The sequence below is a fragment of the Mirounga leonina genome, unplaced genomic scaffold (genome assembly GCF_011800145.1).
Source record: "Mirounga leonina isolate KUSES-001 unplaced genomic scaffold, KU_Mleo_1.0 Mir_127, whole genome shotgun sequence".
Taxonomy (NCBI): Eukaryota; Metazoa; Chordata; class Mammalia; order Carnivora; family Phocidae; genus Mirounga; species Mirounga leonina.
In genome coordinates this window covers 10,765,936-10,785,765 of record NW_023270316.1, presented here as the reverse complement: position 1 = coordinate 10,785,765, position 19,830 = coordinate 10,765,936, and the positions used below count along the sequence as shown (strand labels likewise).

At 44.4% G+C, this 19,830-nt stretch overlaps 1 protein-coding gene across 3 annotated transcripts in view; it reads right to left on the bottom strand.

The window, feature by feature from the left end:
* GGACT (gamma-glutamylamine cyclotransferase) overlaps positions 1 to 16,021 on the bottom strand; it is a 69,875-nt gene extending 53,854 nt beyond the window's left edge. For 2 of the 3 annotated variants that reach the window (XR_004678860.1, XR_004678861.1), the window contains exon 1: positions 11,918 to 12,654. The gene's annotated coding sequence lies outside the window, so the exon portion shown is untranslated. Of the gene's footprint in view, positions 1 to 11,917; positions 12,655 to 15,879 lie in introns of those variants that run through there. The other variant, XM_035003109.1, reaches the window with a different exon arrangement.
* Between the last annotated feature and the right edge of the window lie 3,809 nt (positions 16,022 to 19,830).

The following is a 19,830-nucleotide window of genomic DNA, read 5'->3' as shown; positions in this document are numbered from 1 at the left end:
TTAGGCCTTTAAAGTGCCCCATCATTTTCTGTAACTGTGAGAGCATTCCCTAAATAGTATCACCAAACACAAATGTTCTAGGAGCGTCATGTCTTTACTCTCTTATTATTCGAAGTCCGTCTTAAGTACAAATATTAGGCAACAAGAATAATCATGCTAAAAATGTGGAATAAATTACATTTTTCACTTTCAACACCTGTTGTCACCAGCATAACACAGCACAGGGCTCCTGCAGGCTCTGAGCCGGGTGTGCCCCGCGTAGTGGCGGCCGACGGGCCTCCATGGGGGAGGGAAGCCCAGGGGCCTGGTTCACACCCTGCAGAAGCATGATTTAACCACTCCCTCAGGCGGCTGAATTCCCAGGAATCACCCAGGGTTAAAGGACAGTCTTTAGGCTTGTTTTTAACTTTGACCACAATGATGCAAGGGAAAGACTGGAGTGAAGTAAACCTGAAGGGCTTTTGCTCTCTCTGTAATGTTCCACAAGTGATCGCCTGGGCACTTCCCCTCCCCCGTCCTGTGGCCCTGTATGTCTACTCCCCAAATTCACAGTGATTGGCCTGTGTGAGCCACAGGCAGAAACTCAGACTCGACTCTTCTGAATGTGTTGTCTACAGCCACATAACCCGCAGGATCAGTGATCTTGTTTAGATTGGCTTGCTGATGCCAGGCCTGAAACTAAAAAACACCAAATCTCCGTGAAAACATCATTCTTTAAAGTCACTGGTGTTCAGGTCAGACTTCAAACAAAGGGGGGACGTCAGGAAGGAGAAGCCATCCTTCAGAGGCCCTGACTAAGGATCACAGCGTTGACCGCCAAGAGGGATTGGCTAGAATTGTGAAGGCTGGTGCAGTCCAGCCGCCCGAGCCGAGGAACCTTCCATTGCCCCTTGTGTGAGATAAAATGGAAGGGATTGGTACAACGTGAGCCTGTGTTTTTAAAACGAGGTAACTGCCCAGCAGCTCTTTGTTTCCTGCAAAACTCTCTCTGCGGAAGCTGGTTTCTCACCACTGAGGTCCACGAACCAATCTGAACAATACGGAATGGGAAAGCAGCCCCTGCGGCGGCCCCGTGCGTGCCCGTACCTGGGAGGCACCACACCACCCGGTGCCCCAAGCCCTCCTTCTTCCCACCCTGACCGCTCCCGGGTATTGATAACAAGGTCCCTTAATTTATCATCTTGGATGGCCACCTCCTAAATGGTCTCACTGCCCCTCGGCTTGCCCTCCCCCACCCTCCCCGCAGGCGTGTGCAGAACTGTGCCCTCCCCGTTCCCGGCCTGGGCTCTGGGGGGCACCCTGTCAGACGGCCCCATCGATCCTGTCCCCCTGTGATCATGTCCTTGTGTGATTCCTGCCCCCTGCGCAAAGGCCCAGTTTAGTGACTTGCTTCAAGGGAACACAATACAGAGGATGCGATGGGCTGTGACTTCTGAGGTGAGGTTATGAAAACTGTGGCTTCCGTCGGGGGGCTCTCTGGTGCATTCTCTCCCTCAAACCCCTCGCCGTGATGGAGGCCAGCTGCCATGCTATCAGACTCTCTGAGGAGACACCCATGCGAGCGGAACTGAGGTCTCTGCCCAGAGCTGGAAAGGGCCCAGGGCCTGCTGGCTATCACGTGCGCGAGATCCTCCCCCAGTCAGTCTGGAGAAGAGCAAAACCCGGCCAACACCCTTCCTCACTGCAGCCTTCTAAGACCCCGAAGCCATACAGCCAAACAGCTCCCAGGTTCTCACCAGCAGAAACCGGGCAATAATGCATGTTGTCCGCACTCACTGATACTGCGGGTCATTTGTTACGTGGCTGTAGACAACACATTCAGAAGAGTCAAGTCTGAGTTTCTGCCTGTGGCTCACGCAGGCCAATCACTGTCCAGCCCCATTTTTCTCTTCGGCCACATGTAGGCCACGCCTTATACTGCTCTGTGGCAGGTGTCATCTGTCCCCTTCTTCACTCATAAAGCTGCCCTGAAGCAACTTCTTCCTTCCTCAACATGCTGCCTGGCAAAATCCTACTCATCCTTCAAGGTATCCAGGTCACTTCAAACGTCATCTCCCCTGTGCAGTCCTCCCTCATGAGCAGAACTGCTTCCGCCACTGAGTCCTCAGAGTGTACCTCCTTGCTTTCCGGCACAAGAGGTTCTCATCTTGGACGTTCTCTGCCCCAGGCCTGGAACTGGCCATTTCCCCAAGGAGCTCTGTTCCTACCTGCGGTGGGAAATGGTATTTAGAAGCCAAGATCTGCGTGTGAAGTGTGCCTGTTGGTCCTGTGGTGTTATTTGCCCAGACTCCCTCAGCGGAATACATACATGTCTATCTACATATATAAACATAGAAACACACACACACATAAATACATACATACATATTTACATCAGTGTGTACTGAAAACCATGAGTTCACATCCACACACCTGACCTGATTCATAGCACAGGGTTCAACCTAATTCTCGAAATTTCTGTACTGGCAACTCCCTTCAACAGCAGCAAACTGACTCACATTATCTTTAGTACAGTTAATTATGTGGTCAATCTTTGCACATGTAACTAATTTCCAAATTCAGTGACAACCATCTCGCCTGCAGGTAAGCCGTCCTCTTGCCACTCAGGCTCGGACACGCCACATCAAGAAGACCCACTGAAAGGAGAGCCTACTCGCCGCACTCAGCCTGGGACTCCCCACGCCAGATGCAAGGCGTGTAGACAGTGACTTCATCTCCTTACGTGAGGAGCTGCAAAGCTGCAATGCACAGGAGCACTCACGAGAGCACGGAAAGAGTTGGGGGCCACCAGGCTCCTGTGTTGCTGCTAGCATGTGGCTTCCGTTCTCAAGGTCCTCTAACGCGAAAAGATGGCTGGCAGTCCGTTGGCCATAATGTCTTCATGCACAGGAGTGGGAAGCATGAAGGGCAGGGTGAGGAACAGGACCGACTGCCAGGTGACTCGGGCTCCTTCCTTTGCAAAACTTCCCAGAAGTCCCACAGATTTCTGCATCCTGTCCTTGACCATAACTCAAGGCACACTGGCACTCTGAATAGAACTGCGGATCAGTAACTAAGGAAGGAGAGACTGGATATTGGGTAGTGACCACAATTTCTGCCACTCCTACTTCTTTACTTACTGGCCGATATCCTGCTTTCAGGAATAACTGAAGACCTTGAAGCATTGTCGACTCTCACCTATCGCTAGGTTTTTAAATTCCCACAGTGAGTCATCCTAAGGGCAGGAACTCTTAGAGAAGCTTAAATGGTGCTCAGCTGCTGTATCACTACTTCTCTATTAATCTAAACATCCCATATGTGAGAAAATGGTGCAAGGGGCCTTTACGAGAGCTTGCTGACACTCCAAGAAAACCACCACCTCTGAGGACATTTATAGCCCTTTACCTGTGTAAGAACACTATGCAAGGAGTAGATCAAAACTCCAACCCCAACCAGCACACGGTTCAAGAGAGATGCGGGCAGAGAGAAGTGAAACCAGTCCAAGCTCTCTGCCAAGCCAAAGGAAAGGGAAAAAGAAAAAGGGGGAAATAATACAGTGGGAGATAACCTCAGAAATGGGGGGGGGGCTGACACATGAGAACCACTCTTTTGAAAGTCCTAGGGAGACTTATTTTGTAAAATCACCCAGGAGGTAAGCCTTGATACACTGCAGATGAATTCATCTGAATCAATGCCGTTTCTCTGCAAGGAAGACCCGAGGACTGCTATTTAATGGAAAGGCACTGCATAATTTTTTCTATTTATAAATTATATAGCAGTGTAATTTCTTGATATTGTTCCAACATCCTTCAGATCATAGATGTACAGTGTTATTTCTGGAAGCAGGAGAAAGCATGGTGTATGAGGAACACATATACTTCTGAAATAGATGCATTTCACCTCACGGTCAGGTAAACCCCTGCTACCTTTTAGCTATGTGACCTGTTCAAGGTGTTTCATTTCTGTGAACCTCAGTTACATCACCTAAAAAATGGGGAGAATAATGCCCACCTCAAGGGTTAATATATGAGGATTATATGAAATAACGTATATAAAAATTCTGCCACACAGTGACTTAGTAAGTATTAGTCCCCTTCCAAGAGAAGGGCAAATCACAGAATTACTCTAAGGACTAAACAACAGAATGTATCACAGATATAAAAGTGCCTGGCATGTAGTTTGTATGTCCAATAAATGTTACTTCCTTTTTACTCATCCACACAAAAAGCCATGTTTTCTAGCATGATTGAATGGTGTTCTTGATAAGGAAGTTTAACCTTTTATGCACGGAAAATAATTGTATAAACCCTCACTGCGTTAGTAAACACTGTAGACTAAAAATGACGCAGCACCTCCTTGTTCATTGCAGCATTATTCACAAGAGCAAAGAAGCGGAAGTAACCCAAGTGTCCATCAATAGATGACTGGATAAATAAAATGTGGTATCTATATGCAATATTCAGCCTTAAAAAGGAAAGAAATGCTGTCACATGCTACAAAATGGACAAGCCTTAGGGACCTTACACTAAATAAAATAAGCCAGTCACAAAAAGAAAAATACTGTATGATTCCACTTACATGAGGCACCTAGAAGAGTCAAATTCACAGAGACAGAAAGTAGAATGTGGTTGCGAGGAGCTGGGGGAGGGGGGTTGCTGTCTAATAGGCTCACAGTTTCAGTTTTGCAGGAGGAGGCAGTTGTGGAGGTGTGTTGTACAACATTGTGAATATACTTAACTCTACCTAACTGTACACATAAAAATGGTTACGGTGGTAAATTTTGCTATTTTTGTATCACAATAAAAAAATAAAATTATCTTTTAGGTGATATGACTTGTAAGCTTTCCTCATCATGCAGGATCATCATACTGATTAATGACAGACTATGCTACAGATAAATCTATGCAGAGACGACTCCATATCAAGCCTCAGGAGTTACTCTAGAGTCTGCTTTCTTAAATAAATATCTGGGATTTGTTAGGATTTAGCTGCTAAAGGAAAAAGTGAAACTCGACATCTTTCGGTATATAACATGTGGTTATTACCGTCAGAGAATTTCAAGATGTGAAAGCTGGAAAGAACTTTCAAAATTACATTTTAAAGGTGAAGAAGTGAAATCTAGGCTGTAATCATACTAAATGATTCGCCTAAGGTCGTACAGGTAACAATTATGAACAGAGCCGGAAAGACAACATCTCCTGATGCCCCCGACAATCCTCTTGTACAACTAGGACTCGGCTCTCCAGAATGCCTCACCTCTGAACGGCACCGTTTAATACGCTGCCACCAGGGGGCAGCACGTGTATTAGTCTGGTATTCTGAAACCCCAACTTAAGGCCCCAATACATGTCTATTGCCCCTTCCTCCACTCCCCCAGTACATATGCGCATTTATAGCACTTTATTAATACCAACAGGGATAAAGTTTAAACAACATCTATAATAAGTTTTTAAACAAAACAAAGACTTAGGTCCAATGAAGGTTAACAACCTTCCTATTCTTTCACTATTTTTAATTTATTCCAATCCCAATTAACGTAAGGGTCAATTACTGTAAATTTTAAACCAAAAATGAATTAGCCATGGAAACCCTCCCATTCTTTACATTTTGAACCAAATTTTCCTAACACTTGGCCTCTTAGGCTTCGTACCACAACAACATCAAGCCCATCGGCAACTTGTCCTCCATCTTCCTTTGTCAGGCTTAGTTTTTCTTTCTAACGCCCCTGTGTTACAGAGGAAGCTCTCTCAATAGGCCTAACTCTTCAGCAACTTTTCAGAAGTCGAAGAGAGATTCTAGATGACGGTAATTTCCACTCTGTTTTTAAATGATACTACCAACTGGAAGCTCAAACCATAGCAGCTGATGGGTGAGACGTGACAGGGCCGTCCCTCAGCAACGACCCTGTCCACCCTGAGACTTCCACAGTTTCATCTAATTCGAGAAGGGAGGGACAACAACATTAGCAATGACATTTAGGTAATTAATCCTGGAGGCAACTCCACACTTTCAGGCAATAGCGACCAGTGAGACCATCCAAAGAGAGGACCATGATCTTTATTTCACAAACAAATTTCAAATGGTTTTCTTCCTTGAGCTCTCTGCTTATATCCAGCTGCTCTCATGTAATTTACTATTCACAGATCAATCTTTTTCTTTTTTTAATAAAGTTGCTGTTGTTGTTGTTTTTAGAGGCAGGGGTGGGGGGAGAGCAGGGGCAGAGGGGGAGAGAGAGAGAGAATCTTAAGCAGGCTCCACGCCCAGCACAAAGCTCAATGTGGGGCTCCATCTCACCACCCTGAGATCATGACTTGAGATGAAATCAAGAATCAGCTTAACTGGCTGAGCCACCCAGGAGCCCCCCGTCCCTGATCAATCTGACCTAACAGAAAACTGGGAAAAGCAGTTATGGCACTATTGGTTACCAATGATAAAATAGAAATGAGACATGCACAAGATGCATATAATGAATGGATCACTGCAAAATGTATTCAGATACTATTCTGTAATCCTCTGCCAAATACGATGTGTCAACTGGTGAGACTTAAAGTCTCCTCTCTAAATAACATTCTGATTTTAATATTTTCCATATAGAATATTTACCATATTTAAATATGGAATATCACCAGAAAACCAGAAATAGTTTTTATAACAGGTATATAAAGTAAATTTAATTCAGTAATTTATTCAAGAGTTATTAACTTTTCATAATACTCAAAAAACTGAAATCAGATAATTAAAAAAAAAACACATCTATTAGGAGGGCTTAAATTAAAAAAACCTGACAATATCAAGTGCTAACAAAAATACGGAGCAACTGGAACTCTCGTACATTGTTAGTTGAGATGCAAAATGATGGGATACAGGCACTCTGGAAAAGTTTGGCAGTTTCTCAAAAAGTTAAGCATACGCTTACCATATGACCCAGCCATTTTGCTCCTGGGAATCTGCTCTAAAAAGATGAAAAATTTCGATCACATAAAAACCTATATACCAATGTTTGTAACAGCTCTATCCATAATCCCCCCCAAACTGTAAAGGATCTGATGTTCTTCAACAGTACATGGATCCATAAACTGGGGTATGCCCATAAGATGGAATACACTCCTCAGCAATAAAAAAGAATACACACATGAAAGAATCTCAAAGATGTTGTCTGAGTGAAAGAAGCCAGTCTCAAAGGTTGCATACTATTTAATTTCATTTATGTGACATGTGAAAAGGCAAAACTTTTCTAGACGGAGACAGATCCGGGTACCTAGGTGGCTCAGTTGGTTAGATATCTGACTACTGATTTCAGCTCAGATCACGGTCTCAGGGTCCTGGGATCAAGCCCCACGTTGGAATCCGCACTCAGTGTGGAATCTGCTTGGGATTCTCTCTCCTTCTCCCTCTGACCTGCCCCCCGACCTCATGCTCTCTCTCCGCCCCCCTCAAATAAATAAATAAGTAAATAAACAAATATTTAAAAAAAAAAAAAAGATGGAGACCAGGTCAAGGGTTGTCAGCAATTAGGGGAAGGGTTTGACTTACAATGGGACAGAATGAGGGAGGGCTTGGTATTTTCTGGTTTTGTTTTCTGGCTTTTTTTGGTGGTAGAACTGTTCTGTAAAAGAACTGTGATGAGGGTTACATCAATCAATTTTAAAACTTGCAGAATTATACAAGAAAAAAGGCCAATTTTACTTTATATAAATTCTAGTAATAATGAAAATATGAGAGTATGTAACTACTCTAAACAGTTAAAAATAAGAGGTAAAAGTAAGAATAAGAGAACTCTGAATTAAGCTAATGCCTGGCATACATCAATATTTATTATTAAAAGAGACTTAGGAGATGTAAAAACCAAATATAATGAATGGGCTTTGTTTTGACTCTGGTTTGAATAAACCAACTGCACAGACCTTTTTAGGCAAATGGGGATATTTGAATATAGTATTAGATGATATTAAGGATGTTTCATTCATTGTTAGGTAGAACTATAGTTACGTAAAAAACTAAACATTAAAAAAATTCATACTAAAATATTTAGTAATAAAATGACATGATTTCTAGCATTTGCTTCAAAATTCTCCAGAAGCAAGCAAAAAAAAACCTCAAAAAAAAAAAAAAAACCCTCAAAAAAACAAAGGGAGAAGGGCAAATGGAACAGTGTGGCAAAGCCAGCATGGTGCATGGATTTCTGATGCTGTGTGGGTTCATGAAGGTTTAAGGTTTACTGTTCTCTCCTTTTGAGTACGTTCATAATAAATGCTGAGAGAGAAAAAAACAGTGACTTAATCTTCATAAATACTCCCCAAAATGCCCTAACTGTTCTTTATTCATATATAAGATACACTACAGTTGACCCTTGAACAACACTGGGGTTGGGGGCACCAATACCCTGCATTCGAAAAATCTCAGTATAACGTCTGACTCCCCCAAAACTTAACTACTAAGAGCTTATTGGTGACCAGAAGCCCTAGTTGTAACATGTATGTCAAATAATGCATATTTTGTATGCTATATGTATCCTATACTGTATTTTTACAGTAAAGTAAGCTAGAGAAGAGATGTTATTTAAAAAATCATGGGGAAGAAAAGTACATTTACAAATACTGTATCAAAAAACAAAAGCTGCATATAAGTGGGCTCACAAAGTTCAAACCTGTGTTGTTCAAGGGTCAATTGTGATTTCCCCTTATAGTTTTTACTAGGCTTTTATACTCTGTATTTAACTTCACAGAAAGCCAAGTTGAGGGAGAGAGTCCAGGCAGTTGTGATTCTTCTCACAATTAAGGGCTTCATGATGGTGCAAGTAATGGCTTAAAGAATGCTTCTCAAATCTCATTTAATGCTCATAAATTAGTAGAATCACCATGAGTTGAAGAAATACTAATAATTTTCATTAACTAACCTGCTGCGTACTCCTAAGTGCAGGTGACAACATCAGAAGAGGTAACTAACACTCACAAGTTTAAAGATAGATGCAGTAATATGAACACATGGAGGAGAGGACAGCATAATAGGAGAAGTCTAATTTACTCTTTGTCACTCTAATTTATTCTGACTTAACTCAAAATATCAGAGTTCCAATAACACTCTCAACCAACTGGAAATATCTTTCTTACTGGTGGCCTATTAAGTGGAAGATGCTATGTGGGAATCAAAATGAGGTTCTCATCTAATGCTAAATAGTTTAGCATGAATTTTGTTTGAAATAGTCCAGCGGCGTTTAAGGCTAGTGTGCAAAAACAACTACACAGGCAAAAATAGCAGAGAAAAGTAAAAGGCCACAAGCCACAAGCAACAATGGCCCCATCGGGGCGCAGAGGCAGGAGTGACCCGTGGGGAGGATGGGGCACAGGAGTGAGTCAAGGGTTCTGACTGCTGTTCAGTGGAGCTCATCTGTCTCCTTCACCCAGAGGCCTCTCTTCCCAGTGCTGAAGGAGAGTACCCAAGCCTCTAGAGTCACCGTGTCAGCAGGGACGAGCTGAGGCACCACACCCTGGGGATTACTAGTGCCTGGTAAGAACTATCTGACGGTCCCAAATGTCTGGAGCGCTGCCCTGATCCTGCAGCAGCTACAGCAGCATAAGGTGAGGTGACTAAATGAAGGCCTCCCAAAGATCCCCGGAACCTGTGACCATGTTACCTTGCATGGCATAAGGGATGTGATTAATGTTAAGGGCCTTAAAATGCAGAAATCAGCTTGGATTATCCAAATGGGCCCGATCTAACCACATGAGGCCTCCAAAGTGCAGCAGCTTTCCTGGCTGGGGGCAGAGAGAGCTGTAACCATGGCAGAAGGGCAAGGGGACAAAATGCCATCTGTCAAGGTGGAGGGAGGGGGCCATGAACCAAGGAATGCCGGTGGCCTCTCCAAGTGGGAAAAGGCGAGAAAACAGATTCTCCCCCAGGGCCTCCGGAGGGGACACAGCCTCACTGACGCCCTGATTTCAGCCAGTGAGACCCGTGTTGGCTTCTGCCCTAGAGAACCGTAGGACGAGTAAGTGTGTGTGTTGTTTAAGCCTTGTTCTGGCAGCACCAGGCAGTCCTGCTCCTGGTCTCTGGGCCTCTGCATGCGCCTGCACCCCCTTCTCTCACCTCACCAAGCAAGCGTATTTTCCTTGGAATTAAAAGACAAGATCTTCCACATCTCACATCTCTGCTCAAAGGTCTTTTCCCCTGAAAAGTTCTCCCAAACCTACTTACCCAGGACAGGTCATGACCCCCCACTCCATACACTCACTCGGCACCTACACCTCTCCAGCTCAGTGCTTGCTTGACTGCAGCTATTCTCTCCTTCAGAGCTTACGTTTATTGAGCATTTACTAAGTACTAAGTACCTAAAGAAGGATTTTTCATGGGTTTTCTCATTCAATCCTCCCAACAAGCCTATCAGGTAGACATAATTATTATCCCTTATTTTTTTTAATTAGAAAGGTCAAAATCACCCAGCTGGTAGGTGGCAGAGCCAGGATCTGAAGCCAGGTGGTCTGACAAAGGAGTTGTTGCCCTTAACCGAGCATTAACACCTGTCCCCCATGTGAGAAATCTAAGTTCCAAGATCCTGTGCATTTCTTAACACAACAGCTCCAGTGTTCAACGCAGAGAAGCTTCATAGTTGCTGAATATGAACAAATGGGACAAAGATGGTTTTCCCCCTACTATTCTTTTTTTTTTTTTTTTTAAAGATTTTATTTATTTATTCATGAGAGACAGAGAGAGAGACAGAGGCAGAGGGAGAAGCAGGCTCCCCGCAGAGCAGGGAGCCCGATGCGGGACTCAATCCCAGGACTCTGGGACCATGACCTGAGCCGAAGGCAGACGCTTAACCGACTGAGCCACCCAGGCGTCCCTACTCTTTTTTTTTTTAAGAAAAACTTTTTTATTATGGAAAGTCAAATCTATACAGAGGTGATGATAGAATGATCCTCCAGGCGCCTGGGTGGCTCAGTTGGTTAAGCGACTGCCTTCAGCTCAGGTCGTGATCCCAGGGTCCTGGGATCGAGTCCCACATCGGGCTCCCTGCTCTGCGGGAAGCCCGCTTCTCCCTCTCCCACTCCCCCTGCTTGTGTTCCCTCTCTCGCTGTGTCTCTCTCTGTCAAATAAATAAATAAAAATCTTAAAAAAAAAAAAAAAAAAGAATGATCCTCCAAACACCCAAATCCCAACTTCAACACTTATCAATGTAGGGTGATACTTAACACCAACATTTAATCAATTCAGTATTATATGATCTAGTAGAAAGAGCCCGCCTTCAATATTCTTTTTTTAAAGATTTACTTATTTATTTTAGAGAGAGAGGGAGGGAGAGAGTGCAAGCGGAGGGGAGGGAGAGAAAAACTCAAGCAGACTCCACACAGAGGGTGGAGCCCAATGTGGGGCTTGATCTCATGACGCTGAGATCATGACCTGAGCTGAAACCAAGAGCCAGATGCTTAACTAACTGAGCCACCCAGGTGCCCCTCAATATTCTTCTTTTACAGAATCACATGTTCCTGGTTCTCATCACATATTCATTTACCTGTGTTATTAATTCTTTCAAAAAAAAAACAATCTTGAAATGGACAAGTCTTTCTAAGCAAAACATAAATTGAGGGAACTATAAAGGGGAAACTGGAATTTTTTTCCCTATATAAAGTTAAATTTTCTGCACAGCATAAATATTGTAAACAAAGTTAAAAAATGGGGGAAACGGTTGTAACACATATGACAAAATATTAGTATCTCCAGTGTATAAAGAATTCTTACAAATCAATAAGAAAAAGATCAGTAACATGTTATCTGGAAAAATGAGTACAGGGATGAACAGTTTCACCTTTAACCTTAAACAACAGAGAGACAAGGACTTCCACAAGTGACACGGTACTTTGTCACCTTTGTCAAGGTACTTCCTCTGGTGCTCCAGGATTTAGGAGGAAGACACTAGGACAGAAGAAAAAACAATTCTTACCCGTAAACTTGTTTCTCCAAAACTGGGTCGCCCTGCAATCCAGCACCATAGGAAGTGTGAAAGCTTACAAAGCCTTTGACTTCAGAATCCTTGCCAAATGGGACAGCAGGGTAAGTTACTCACACCTCACGGCGTGACCAGTAGACCACGGACCGGGTATCCAGCTCTCAGTCCTGACGGGGGATGAAGAGGAGGGCAAGTGAAGAGAGTTGAGTGTTTCAGAGACCAGGGGCATCAAAACCAAACCAAACCACCAGCCCCTGCTGGATGGCATCTGAAACCCTGGGCCTGGGCCCAGGAAGGAAGGTATTTCCATTCAGTGGGAAAATGTGGTCCACCATCCGAGGGGCCACAGGGTGGCTTGAACAGAGCAGAGCTACCACTGACCTAGCGGAGGGGTTCAAAGTTCTCAACTTGAGAACCTGCCTTGAGAAACAGCAACCATATCCTCTCCTTCAAGTAAGGAAAATAAAATGAGAAAGAAAAAAGTGTATTTTCAGCCATCAGGCAAAGCCCATTTCAGGAATATTGAGCCTCTTGGATGAGGGTTTCTGAGTCTTTTAAAGTCATAAATTTATATTAAAAAACAATTCAAATCACCTGCCAAAAATGGAGAAACCAAACCTAGTTAACCTAAACCTTTAGATCTAACGTCCAGCTTAGAGGAAATATAGGGGATAGAGGAGCAATCTAAACCATACTATACAAAAAGCCAAATAAATCCAGAATGTGAGGCATTTATAGGCAACCAAGGGCCACCAGTAAATCATTGGCATTAAAGAACTCACTGGGACTGTGATAGACCAGGGTCAGCAAACCCCGGCCCTCAAACAAGTCCAGCCTACCGGTGGAGTTTAAACCAAAAAGCCTTGAAAACAAAACTGTATTGGGACACAGCCACGCTCATTCACGTCCATATCATCTATAGCTACTTTTTGCAGGAACGCACAGTTGAGTAGTTGCAACTGAGACCACCAGACAGCAAAGCCTGTGGGAGTTAGTGTCTGGAGCTTTTCACAAAGTCTGCCAAACCCCTGTCCTAGATTAAAAGAGGTAACAGCTACTCAACAAAATACCCCGTGTGGACCTTGTTTGGATTCCAAATCACACAAACCAATTGTTAAAGTGCATTTTTGAGGCGATCAAGGAACTTTGTGGACTGGGTCTTAGAAAACATTATGGAATTACTGTCAATACAATCAGGAGATGACAATGGTATTAGGGCTATATGAGAAAAAGACCTTTTGTTAGAAGCACATACTGCACTAAGGGCGACGTGATACGGCATCTGGAATTTAAACTGCTTCCACAACAAAAAAGATGAAGCAGATAATGGCCAAAGAAATTGTTTTAACAAACTGTTCGATCTATTTGTGGAAATATAATGGGGAGGTTCATTGTACTATTTCCTCTGCTTTTGCATTTGCTTTAATAAAAAGGAAAAAAACCCCAAACCTTGATCAAAAAGTAGAGCTCATAAGGATGCCTGGGTGGCTCAATGGGTTAAGCGTCCGACTCTTGATTTTGGCTCAGGTCCTGATCTCAGGGCTGTGACATCAAGCCCTGTGTCTGGGTCCATGCCTACTGTGGAGCCTGCTTAAGATTCTCTCTCTCCCTATTCCTCTGCCCCACCCCTTCTTTAAAAAAAAAAAAAGTAGGGTTTACAGCCAAACAGGCTTTCTCTTCAGGCGGGCCTCCCACCTCACCCATTCTGACATGGAGTCCGGCCTCAGCACACCCTTTGCTCCTCTATCTCTGAACATAGTTACATTTTAAGCTCCTTACTTCTGTTCATGGTGTCTGCCACCAGGAATGCCCCATTCCACTCCTTAGCCCATCAAAATTCTACTCCCTGCTCAAAGTCCAGCCCAAATGTGACCCCAGCCAGGTCCTCCAGTGACAATTCATCTCGCTGTGCCCCAACAGACCATTGCCTCTTTGAAATTTCTTTCATCCTTAACATTTCAACTCCTTACTGTGTCTGTTACCTCAAAATGGCATACAAACCCCAAGACTCCTAGCAACTGGGTCGTTTCTGTAATTCCACTGCAGGAGTTATAATAACACCCTGTGCACAGTAAGCTCTGCCTATACAGCTCTCAGGTCCAAGGCCAGGTCCAACCTAAACAAAGCTATCCTGCCCTGAGCAGCTTCACTGACAAGAGTGAGACCTTCAATTAAAGAATGAATTTCTGTTAAATAAGAGGCTGGTCATGTTTACCTGGTGCTCTCTTAATAAAATCTCTAATTGCTAAGGTTTGCCCCTTAATAGAGAATGTTCTAGAGAAGAATGCTAAGATTGCTTGAATGTGTCCTCTTATCATCGCCTCTCCTTGGGACCCGTCCCTCTGCAAACAAACAATGCTTCATCCCCCTCCATACCAGTCTGCAGGGGGCCCTACCCCCTGGTAAAACACCTGGCTAACTGTGGGTACAAAGCCTTCCAGCGACTCCACTTAGAAGAGCTGACACAGGCTGGAACTTTCAAGAGATCTCACTAGATTAAAAAAAAAAAATGAACAGATAATTTTAAAAACGGTTAGCTTCTCTGTTCTCTTGTACTTCCTGCTGCCCAATAGCTAAGGCCAGCATGAATAACCACCCTCTCTAGGTCTGATGCTAACGGTTAAGACACGCGTTGGCAAGGTCAACTAGTCCAAAATATTTCTGAACAAAAATCCACCAATTAGAAATTAATTTAACTTTACAAATTCAGCTTTTGAAATACAAATGCTCTACCAGGGTTGTCTGCTTATTCAGGAACTTCTGGCTTCTCCTGGGAGTCATTTCAGGAAAACAAGGCATTTTGGGAAAATGAGGGCAAACTGCAGGAGCTCTCCATACTAGCATTTCAATAAATTGAATGAGACCAGGGAGAATAGTCTTCTGTTATAGGAAAAAGTACATAAAGACAGTGTGAGACCTACTTTATATAGGTCAGTCCAACAGATTTAGAGGTGTCCTTTAGTTTTGTTTTGCTTTTTTTATGGGGGGGAGGGGCAGAGGGCGAGGAAGAGGGAGAATCTTAAGCAGGCTCCACGTTTGGGGCTCGTTCACAAAACCCTGAGATCATGACCTCAGCGGAAATCAAGAGTCTGATGCATAACCCACTGAGCCACCCAGGCATCCCTGTCCTTTAGTTTTTAATACACGATTTCTCCCTAGGACATTTGGCAAAAAGAATGATCTGCTTCTTAAAAAGTGGCTACAGGGGGCACCTGGGTGGCTCAGTCGGTTAAGCGGCTGCCTTCGGCTCAGGTCATGATCCCAGGGTCCTGGGATCGAGCCCCACGTCAGGCTCCCTGCTCCGTGGAGAGCCTGCTTCTTCCTCTCCCTCTCCCTGCTGTTCTGCCTACTTGTGCTCTCTCTCTGTCAAATAAATAAAATCCTTAAAAAAAAAAAAAAAAAGTGGCTACAGGGGTGCCTGGGGGGCTCAGACGGTTGGGCGTCTGCTTGGGCTCCGGTCCTGGCCTCCGGGTCCTGGGATGGATCCCCCGGTGGGGCTGCCGGCTCAGCTGAGAGCCTCTGCCTCTCCCCCTGCTTGTGCTCTCTCTCAAATGAATAAATAAAAAATCTAAAAAAAAAGCGGCTACAAGTCTCATGCATTTTCTCATCAGTTATTTAATAAGGCAAGCTTGGAGTCAAGAAGGTACGTTTAAAAAAACTGTGCACTGACAGGGTTTCACGGGCCATCACCGAGTTATCTTCGGCCAACGGAGTGAAAGCGCAATAACCAGACGTGCTCATTAGGGCAGCAAGAGACATTTCGCCCCATGATTCAGACATGACGTGTCCCTAACAGCTCCAGAGAAACCTCAGGTCATAAACTGACAAATGCCACTTTTGGATTTCTTTGGCAGCTTTTGGCTTCCTCACAAACAGGAATCTCCGGAATTAAAGACCGAATTTCCGAGAAGTGCTGCCCCCGTCCACCGGAGAGCTCGTCTTTTAAAACTACCTACTGGATAATCACCACTGTTTTCCGGCTGGTCCCGCAGGCCGCCCGCGGCCCCTTCGCGGCCAGGCTCGGTCCCGGCCTCCGCGTTCCCTCCCCGGCTCCCGCGGCCGCCGCCGCTCTGGGGGCGAACGCAACGCGCCGCGCAGGGACGGGCGCCCCGAGTCCCCCGCGTCCCCAAAGCCCCCGCGCGGAGGGAGCGGGGACAGGAGCCCCGCTCGGCCCGCGCCCAGCGCCTCACCTGCCGCAGAGCGCGGCGCGGTCGGGGACAGCCTGCCGGGCAGCGGGCGGAAATCTGCGGCGAGACTGGCGCACGCGCCCCCGGAGGCCGCCCCCGGCGGCGCCCCCTGCAGGCGAGACGCGGCACCCGCCCGCCCGGGGCCCGAGCACACACCTGGGCACGCGCCAGGGTCCACGCCGCCGCGCACGCCTGGGGCGCCCCGCCACCCACGGTTAAGACACGCGTTGGCAAGGTCAACTAGTCCAAAATATTTCTGGACGCTCCGCTCGAATGCGTGCCGCCTGGGGCCTCATGGCAGCCTTGGCTCTGTGTGGGACCCAGACACACCCGGGGGCACCCCGCGGATACACACGCAGAAATGAGCGCGCCCCTGAGCATGCGTCCGGGAGGACAGGTACACACATCACCAAAGGCGCACCCTAGAGCAGCCACACTCAGCGCTGGTATCATACTGGATACACGGAATCCTATAGTCGATACCAACACATATTCTCCTAGTCTCCCTTTTTATTTTTATTGTTTTAATTTTATTTTACTATGTTAGGTTAAGCACCATGCATTACATCATTAGTGTTTGATGCAGTGTTCCATGATTCGTTGTTTGCGTATAACACCCAGCGCTCCATGCAACACGTGCCCTCTTTAATGCCCATCACCGGGCGAACCCATCCCCCCACCCCCTCCCCTCTAGAACCTTCAGTTTGTTTCTCAGAGTCCAAAGTCTCTCATGGTTCGTCTCCGCCTCTGATATCCTCCCTTTTTAAAAAAGCAGTGGTTTTGTGCTCTCTCTCCCTCTCTCTGTCTCTGTCAAATAAATAAGTAAAATCTTTAAGGGGCGCCTGGGTGGCTCAGTTGGTTAAGCGACTGCCTTCGGCTCAGGTCATGATCCTGGAGTCCCGGGATCGAGTCCCGCATCGGGCTCCCTGCTCAGCGGAGAGCCTGCTTCTGCCTCTCTCTCTGCCTGCCTCTCTGCCCACTTGTGCTTTCTCTCTGTGTGTCAAATAAATAAATAAAATCTTAAAAAATAAATAAAATAAAATAAATAAAATAAATAAAATAAAAAAGCAGTGGTTGTAGGGGACAATGAAAGAAATGACTTCCCGTGGGTTCCCTGGCTCCTAGGACTAAACTTGAACCCCAGAAATTAGAAGAGTGAAGACCAAAAGCTGAAGGAGAATTTTTCTCTAGAGACTTTGTTCATTCTGGGTTTAAGCAGTGCTCCTTTTGGGACCCAGGTGACCAAGAAGGGCACAGAGATAGAGGTCCACTTCTCCTCAAAGACACAAATATATAAGTAGTTACTGGAATAGCGATAATCCCCCTTAATCTTCTTCTGCACCTTCCATTTTTTCATGTATGTGGACAAGTTGAAATTTTATTATGATTTGATTTTTAGCCAAACATTTCCGATAATGTAGATGTGGTTGTGTTTTGAATGGATGTACAATTCCAAAAGAAATCTAAAAGGTCAGATTCATAAGCCATAATTTATTTCATAGAGTTCTTTCTTGTCTTGAGAAGTTCATAATTACATTGAAATATTTAAAAAAATCTTGTCTAGCATATATTTTTAAAAACTTATTTAAAGAGTAGCAGTAATCACCTTAATTTTTTTATTTTTTATTTTTTATTTATTTATTTTTTTTAAAGATTTTATTTATTTATTTGACAGAGAGAGAGAGAGCGAGAGCAGGAACAGAAGCAGGGGGAGTGGGAGAGGGAGAAGCAGGCTTCCCGCGGAGCAGGGAGCCCGATGTGGGACTCGATCCCAGGACCCTGGGACCATGACCTGAGCCGAAGGCAGACGCCTAACGACTGAGCCACCCAGGCGCCCATCACCTTAATTTTTTTAAATGAAAAATAATTCCTTTCTTTTCTTTTTTGAGGGAGGACGAATTATGTTGGCAAAAGAAAACGAGCCAAATACATGAATAAATAATACCTCTGGTGAAGGAAAATTAAAGTTGGTGACAAGGTGAGCATTCAGTTGCATTTATTACCAGGTAAGGCTAAGGAATCTGATTCAACATAGATTAGGCTCTGTGGGATGAAGTCTTCAGCTAACTCTCAAAAACTCATAGACAAATAGTTTAAAGCAGTAGTTTTCCAAATGTGAAAAATGCAAAATGTGTAAATGCAAAAGGTGCAAAAATGCTGGACTCCAGTCAGCAATATCAAAGCACCTAGGAATTTAGAAATGCAAAATCTCAGGGCACACCGCAGACATTCTGAATCACCAATTCCAGGAGTGGGGCCTAGCCCTTTAATGTTTATGATGTACTTTCAAGTTTGAGAACCATGATTTAGTGAAGATTTGCTCTAGTGCTTCTCGGACTGAAATGTGCATGTGAATCAACTGAAGATCTTGGTTAAAAATGCAGACTCTGGTTCAGGTAGACTGGAATAGGATCTAGATTCCCAGGATTTCCTTGTGTATGAGCACACACACAGGGACACAGTGTGAATACAACTGCCCAGCAAAGGCAACGGTGTGGACTGCCTTTAGAAAGATGAGAGTCACATAGTTTTTCAAGGAAACTGAGTGGTCAGTTATGAGTCCATGGCTTGTCAGTTTAGTATTGGTGGGTTACACGAGAGTGCTTTACAAGCCAACTGCTCTGACAGGTTTAGGAACAGAGTTGACCGGTGGAGGCTATCAGGTTGCATCCAAATTGTAGAGGTGAGTCACTGGCCGAAAAGGGTTCACCTACCATCAGCTGTTTTTGTGCTCATTCTGGTCCATTACTTTGCCATCTAAAATCTCCCATATCCTCCAGGCTCAGGGTCAAGCCTGCAAATGACTTACGTAGGTTTAAAGCTCAGCAGACATTTCCTTCATCAACTCAAATGATTTAAACCAAGAAATTATCTTTAATTGGAATTATCCAGTTTGACCATTGTTGTTATCTAAATCCAAGCAGGTAACTGCCAAGCTTTGTTTTCCAGACTTCCGTGCAATAAGGTAGATAAGGTAGATGCCTGATTTATATTTATATTTGACTAAATACACTGCTACTTTATGTGAAAGGGGCTGGCCCCATGTCCTTCGCCCCTCCCACACGCCTCCAGCATTGCAAGTAACATACTACAGATAGGAACACATCTTCATCTTTTGAAACTGTAGTATAATGTGAAATAAATTACAGAGCAAGGAGACTATATAAGGAGCTTGAAATTTAAATAACACTACAAAATCTACTGAAATACTACCAAATTATTCTAGTAAATCATTTTAAAAAGTCATCCTTGGCCCCAAATAACCTGCAACATAAATCCAACACTTGTTTTTGTATGGCCCATGAGCTAATGAGTTTTGCATTTTTTAATGTTTGAAAAGAAAAAAGAATACTTTGTGACACATGAAAGTTACATGCTATTAACAGTTCAGTATTCATAAATAAACTTTTACTGAAAACATAGTCACGCTCATTCAATCGTGGACTCTGTGGCCCACAAAGCCTGAAGGATTTACCATCTGCCCTTTTATAGAAAGAGTTTATCTACCTTGCCCTATAGTTTTTTGCTCCAGCCTCTGTTACAATGCCTACCCCTCTCTTCTGTAATAGTTGATTTATACAACCGACTCCCTACTGGACTGAGTTTCACGAGGGCAGACTTGTATCCTTTGTATGAGTTTCCAGCACTTGCCACTGTGGTGCACAGAGTTAGGTATTCAATAATATTTATTTAAGTGAACTTTACTTTTTGATCATTTTC